The following is a 7,214-nucleotide window of genomic DNA, read 5'->3' as shown; positions in this document are numbered from 1 at the left end:
GAGAAAATTTTGATTCATAAAAAACAGTTGCTCGTATATGGGAAATGACAATGATAAGAGTTCACATTTTGATCACAATACTCTTGTTTATTCGATATCTGCCCCAAAAGTCTTGTTTTTTATTTATATTTATAATTTATAATTATAAATTTTAAATCAATTTTTATAACTTTAGTATAACTCTGATGTTAATAAAATTGTGAGTGTTGATTTGTTTTATGAAAGGATTAATATTCTGGATACGTACCAATTTTGATTTACCCATGATTTAATTGTTTTCTTTTATTTATTTTTTGAAAAACAAGGCCGCATATGTACCAATAAGATTTTTATTTTTAACTACATATGTGATATGTGATTTCTTTAAGTGATTTATCATCTTATAATATTTAGTTATCTAAGAGAAATTAAAATGATGTTATTAGATTTAATAAAGACTACAAAATGGATATGAATCGAAATATAAAAAATAGTGTGCTGTATTGAAAGTGTCATTCTCATAAAAAATAATGATTTTCAATAATTTTGATGTAAAATAGACATGCTATAGAATTCTCTCCTAAGGAGTATTGTATTAGTTATAAGAGTTATTGAATATCAGAAAGTTTAATAAAAATAAAAATATACAGATTATAACTAGAAAATTCAGTAGGTTTAATAGGAAAGTTTTTGATCCTCAAATCACCAATTATGTTAGCCCCCTTTTTTTGATCTTATGGTTGTTTTCTTATGGTGTTTACTTATAACTTATAATATAATAATTATAATATACTCCCTCCGTCTCATTACAATAGTCCACAGACAAAAAACACGCAGTTTTAGAAAATCCCACTAACTTCATTTCTCCACCAATGAAATATCTTCTCTCCAGATCCACCAATAAAATATCTTCTTTTCTTTCTATTTATAGAAGTGGACTATCAGAATGGGACAGCCCAAAATAGAATAATGACCTATTGAAATGAGACGGAAGTAGTAATAATTATAAATTATAAATTATAAATAAATAGGTGTCACAACTTTAAAAACTGTCTTGGGGAGGGCTAATATGAAAGATTTGCTGTGACAATTGACAATTTGACAAGTGAAATCACGTGGGCAATTGATTGGAACCAGGATCATTAACTAGCGGTCTATATTTTTTAATCAAATTGGATATATTTATATTTATATTTAGAAAAAATTACGCCGTTAGTACCTGTGGTTTGTTCACTTTTTCATCACAGCACCTAAACTTTAAATTTTGCATCGTTGGTACCTATGATTTCATTAAATTACCTAGTTAGTACCCCAGCTAACGGTCGTTTATTTTTAAAGGTTAACCCCTCACATGTGCCACGCATGTGAGGGTAATTTTGTCCTTTTATTTAATTTTCTTCATTTAAAAAAAACCTGCAATGATTCTTCTATTCTCTCCACTTCAATTTCAATTTATTTGGTTGGCAAGATGAATTTACTTCCACGTGTTTTTAGGGCAACCATCTAAGTGTCCAATTACATCATTTTAATTTGAAATTGACACTACATTATTATAACAAGAAACTTTTGTATCGGAAAAAGTTTATCTATTAGGATTTACATTAGTCCTAATTTTTGTTGATTAGTGCTCTACTCAATAAGTTTATGATTCAAATGATCAGTTTATGCACTTGGGTTATAGGTTACTTCTTGTTTTTTGTGTATATAATTGTGAAGTTTAATCTTAAACCCGTCATTCTAAAGTGAGCGCCCAATATTTAGTCCTTCATAACGATGATGGCAGGGCATTTATTTTTTCTTTTTTCTACAAGTTCTAGTTTGAATCCTTCAAACCCATGATGGCAGGGAACTCAAATAAGTTGGTTATTGTGTCTATCATCTTAGGTATTGAGTAGTTGCAAAGTTTGACCACTATATCTTAAGTCTTAGGGCTGGAAGTTCAAACGATCATGGTAATAAGTAGATAAGTAGATGCACTTCTATTACCTATGATTCTGTTTACTGTAATTGATCTTTATGTGGCTTGATACTAATCTTTTTATTTTTGTGTTATTCTTATTTCTCTTTTCTATTTGGAACAGATTTTTGGGTGCTATTAGACAGTATTTATGCTTGTCGTTGTTGAAAAACAGTGCGTCAACCCTTATGATCATTTTTCAGCTTTATTGCTCGTTTTTATAAGCCTCGTGTCAAGATATAGAGCTGGATTGAAGGCAGAGATTGGAGTCTTTTTTCCTATGATTGTTTTCAGAGTTCTAGAGAATGTTGCTCAACCTAATTTCCAACAGAAAATGATTGTACTGAAGTTTGTTGAATAGCTTTGTGTTGATTCACATATCATGGTAGATATATTTATCAACTACAATTGTGATGTTAATTCTTCTAACATATTTGAGATGTATATTATCTCTGTTCCTTTAATTTTATCCATCGTTCAGTTATAATTATCCATCGTTTAGTTAAATTTGCAAATTTATAAAAAGACGAAATTACCCTCACATGCGTGGCACATGTGAGGGGTTAACCTTTAAAAATAAACGGCCGTTAGTTGGGGCACTAACTAGGTAATTTAATGAAACCACTGGTACCAACGACGCAAAATTTAAAGTTTAGGTGTTTTTATGAAAAAGTGAGCAAACCACAGGTACCAACGGCGTAATTTTTTCTTTATATTTATATTTATATTTATATTTATATTTATATTTATATTTATTATTTATATTTATTTATTTATATTTATATTTATATTTATATTTATATTTATATTTATTTATATTTATATACTATCTAAAAGACAAAACTGTCTATCACTATTCATCAATATTAATTAGGAGTATTTTTCCCCTTTCACCTTTTTTCCCCTCCAACGATAAAAGAAACAATTTTCGTAAAAGAACAAATCCTCCAATGTTACCAAAAGATGTCGAAAAAAAAAATTTTACAAAAAAAATCAACTACCTTTTTTTTTCCTCAACGATAAAAGAGACAACTTTCATAAAAGGAACAACCCTTCGATGCTAACAAAAGATGTCGAAAAATATTCTTTTTTACAAAATAGATCAACTAACTTTGAAAAAAAAAACGCTAAAAGAAACAACTTTCACAAAAGAAACAATCCTTCAATGTTAGATGTCGGAAAAAATCTTTTTTTACAAAATAGATTAAGATTTTTTTTTTTAACTCGCATTTAAAACGGAACCCCCGACACGGAGCGAGAGCTCCACAACTAACAAGTAGTTATTATTATTGGGTGTTGGATAAACATGAGACAGTAGTTTTTTAAAGGAAAAAAATCATTTAAAAACTTAAAATATGTCTATATATTTATAAATAAAAATATATAAATTTAGTTTTAGTAAGAGGTTTTCCCGTATTTGAGTGTGAAATGCAATTCACCTATATTGACTAATTTTGTAACATCCCGCGTTTTTCCGTTAAATTTATTTTAACACCGTCTTTTTTTTTTAAAAATAATACCTTTCGTTATTTAAATTCGTAGTTTCCGTTGACTAACGTTCATAATATTTCCGTTATTTAATTATAACATCACTCATTTACTCGAGCGTTTTCAAAATATTCGTTTGGTTAATTCCCGCACCCGCTTTGAAACTTGAGGGACTAAACTTGCCAAGAGGGCAAAGAGATGACTAGGTCAACTAGTCAACCTTCACCCTCCTCCATTCATTTCAACCTCCCCATTTCATTACTTCCATTTTTATTCTCTCAAAACCTCAAACACAAAATCATCATCTAAATTCGGTTTAGGGAGCTAGCAACAAAACAAATTACGTATTTGAAATCCTCTCTTCATCCTCTACAATTTGATACCAACTTCATCTCGTTTGGGTAACAATTCTAAAACTCTAGATTTCTCTAAATTCGTGTTTTTGATTTGAAATGGTGTTAGTTAGTGTCTATGGCTCGTGTCTAGCATGAATATATGATTTACTTGCTCGATTTGTTGTTTTGAGCAACTAGTTTGAACATTTGAAATGGGTTTGCTTAATCTTGCATTTTGGAAGATTAAATGTTGTTTGATTGTTAAAGTTCATGTTTTAATTGTGTTACTAGTATCACTAGCTTCGTTTTGATGCGTAGGTTGATTAAGAAAACTTCAAAAACCAGATTAAGGATTTTGTGATGTTTGACTAGGGTTTGATAGTTCTTGACATGAACTTTTGATGCTTGAATGCCATGAAATGTTAATTGTTAGTATTTAGTAGTAATGTATGCTTCATTACCTTCAAAACGGCATATCATATGTGTGAATTGGATTCCCGAAACTTAAAATGCGATTGATGAACTTGAAACTTTGAAAATGGACTTTTATTGATCACTTAATGAGTTTTCGGTTATTGTAAATGATGTTTATGCTTGATGAAAAGTGGTTAGTTGTATTCCTTGTCAAAATACCTTTCCAACGATATAAGATACTTGTTTTGGATGTTTACGGTTTAGGATTTATGGGTATTTGAAGTTGGATTCGTGCTTGAGTGTGAAAACTGCCAGAATTCTCTGCACAGGTAATGGCGCGGCGCGCCATACACCCGCGCGGCGCGCCATAGTGGGCTGTCCAATTTTGTCAATTTTCGAATAATGTTTGCTATGCTACGCACCCCCGATTCACATGAGACTTGTTCTAACATGCTTATACATGAATAAAAACCTCAGAAAAATAGTTCGGGACCGAACCCGAACGTGTTGACTTTTTCGTTGACTTTGACCGACCAAAGTTTGACTTTTAGTCAAACTTAACCAAACTCTTATGCAATCGTTCTAACATGCTTTTATACGTGATTCTTGCATGAAACTTGACAACGTGATTCACATGCTATACTAATCGAGTCGTAATGAGCCATAGGACTAATTGAACACATTTCACCCGACCTTGTGTCGTAACCGGTTAATTAATACAACTTACTTGTTTAGGTCAAGGCTAAGCAACATTCATGCACACGTTTACTTTGTGAAGTACATTTATACTCGTGCACTCGAGGTGAGATCATAGTCCCATCTTTCAACAACTTTTATACTTTTAAATTATGGGATGAGAAACATATACAGTTTTATACTACATACTTTATTACTTTGAACACAAGTACAAGGAAACAAACATTCCACAGCGAGTTAGAACAAAAATCCTCAATTCGATTATCATTAGTTACACTTGCAGGGTGTAAGCGAGAACTTATATTGTGTGGCCATACGGGTTTGACAAACCCTCATTACGGACGGTTCGCTACCGTCTACGGATGAAATATATTTTCGAGAAACAGTGTATGTTCTAACACTATTGTGATGGGGTTCTATGGAAGGAAACGTTAAGTCTTGATAATTGGGTGCTCGCGAACAATACTTTTGGAATGCAAACGATTTAGATAATCAACGTTATGGAAATACAAAATCTTGTGGTTCAAATACAACGTTTACTAAAACACCTATGATTTCACCAACGTTTTTCGTTGACAGTTTTCTATATGTTTCTCAGGTTCATACTTGGCTATTTGATACATGCTTCCGCGTACACTCATTTTGCTTGGAGTCAAGCATGCATGCATACACTCTGATTTCTTGCTTGGGGTCAAGCATACATACATACATACGCCAGTGATAGCACCTTTGGATTCAAACATATTGTTTACATACTTACGCTATTTATAGCAACTGTGTTTTTAAACTAATTATGTCGCAAGTTATTTCATTTATACTTTATGACTTTTGTAAACTTAGACTTGTTGTCGAACGGTTTTGTAAACTAAACTTGCAAGTCTTGTACCTTTCAAATGAATGCGACATAATTTTGGTCAAACGAGTCTCATATAGGGACTACGACCACGCAACGGGACCTAAGTTAACGGCGCCGTCAATAACGGTTTTGGTCGGGACGTTACAAGTGGTATCAGAGCGTTGGTTGTAGGGAACTAGGATGTGCATTAGTGTGTCTGACAGAGTCGTTGGGACGCATTAGTGAATCTAGACTACAACCGGATAGTTAGCCATTGCATTCTGACATACATTTGCTATAGATAGCACTTACTTGACTACTTGTGCATTATACTTGAATCATTCTTAGGCAAACTTTTTAATGGTACCCAACCTTCATCATACGAACTCGTATTCCGCCACTTTTTGGTAACACACGTGAATTCAAGGTTTATAAGCGTACGGATGACCACGACTTCGTTAGTCACTCTAGTTCGGGAATTCTGACTCCTTGGTTGTTATCCACCCCGTCTCAGCTTACTATCCACAAGTGTTGTAAAGTTACCACCACCACTCTAGATGAGTATCGTCATCACTATTTATCACTACGGTTGCGTACTACTCGTTATCATGACTCGTTACTCTTTTCATACCTAAATACATTATTGTCTGACTCGAACCGCATTGACGTGTACAATCATTTATACACTTCCATCGGGGAACGCTTCCTTAGAGTTGCAGAAATTCTTTCGATTTAATACGAGTCACGTTTGAGACGTCGTTACATTTTGTTCATTTTAGATCTTCACGGTTACACGAACTCGAATCTATAGAGTGATGTGGGAATGGAGGTATGAGTTAGCGTAATATAACGACACTCGATCAACGTGGTTATATTACGGTAATTCACACCAAAGTTCTAGTGACACGTGATGGTGATTGGACTCGATCAACCTAATCACCACCATGTGCCATGTACATGACTTTATTTTTCTTGTTTGAACATCCGAAAACTCCGAGAATACTAATAACAACCATGCCCGGGACACATCTTCGATTATTGTCGAACCATATTGATGCTTCCGAATGAATGACAAATTCTTTCGACTTCAAACATATGTTACACGTGTGTACTATCTCGTTTTCTTATAGTTTTTATAGACGAACTACAAAATGCTTGGTATGCTCACATCGAGGCGAAAACTTCTCTCGCCTTACACTCGTACTTCCGTTTAAGGAAATATTTTATCTAAATTCTCAATGGAGAGAGAGACTCTTCACACTATACTAGTATTCGCCTCGAGGGTGAATAGTCCTATCGAACATTTTCGGAAATCGATAAATCTTCCGCGGCGCGAAATTCTTGAGAAACAGAAACTTGTTCCAACAAACGTTTTCACGTCCTAACTAACTCTTTCGAATATACCTTAAAGAGATGTACCTCGTTTCGGATCGAGATCCTCGTTTCACTTTTAGATTTCGGGGTGCCTTACAAAAAGCCTCGGGACCACGTTTAAACATGAGTACAACAC

Source organism: Rutidosis leptorrhynchoides, chromosome 3 (assembly GCF_046630445.1).
Source record: "Rutidosis leptorrhynchoides isolate AG116_Rl617_1_P2 chromosome 3, CSIRO_AGI_Rlap_v1, whole genome shotgun sequence".
NCBI classification, from domain to species: Eukaryota; Viridiplantae; Streptophyta; class Magnoliopsida; order Asterales; family Asteraceae; genus Rutidosis; species Rutidosis leptorrhynchoides.
This window is presented reverse-complemented; position numbering follows the sequence as displayed.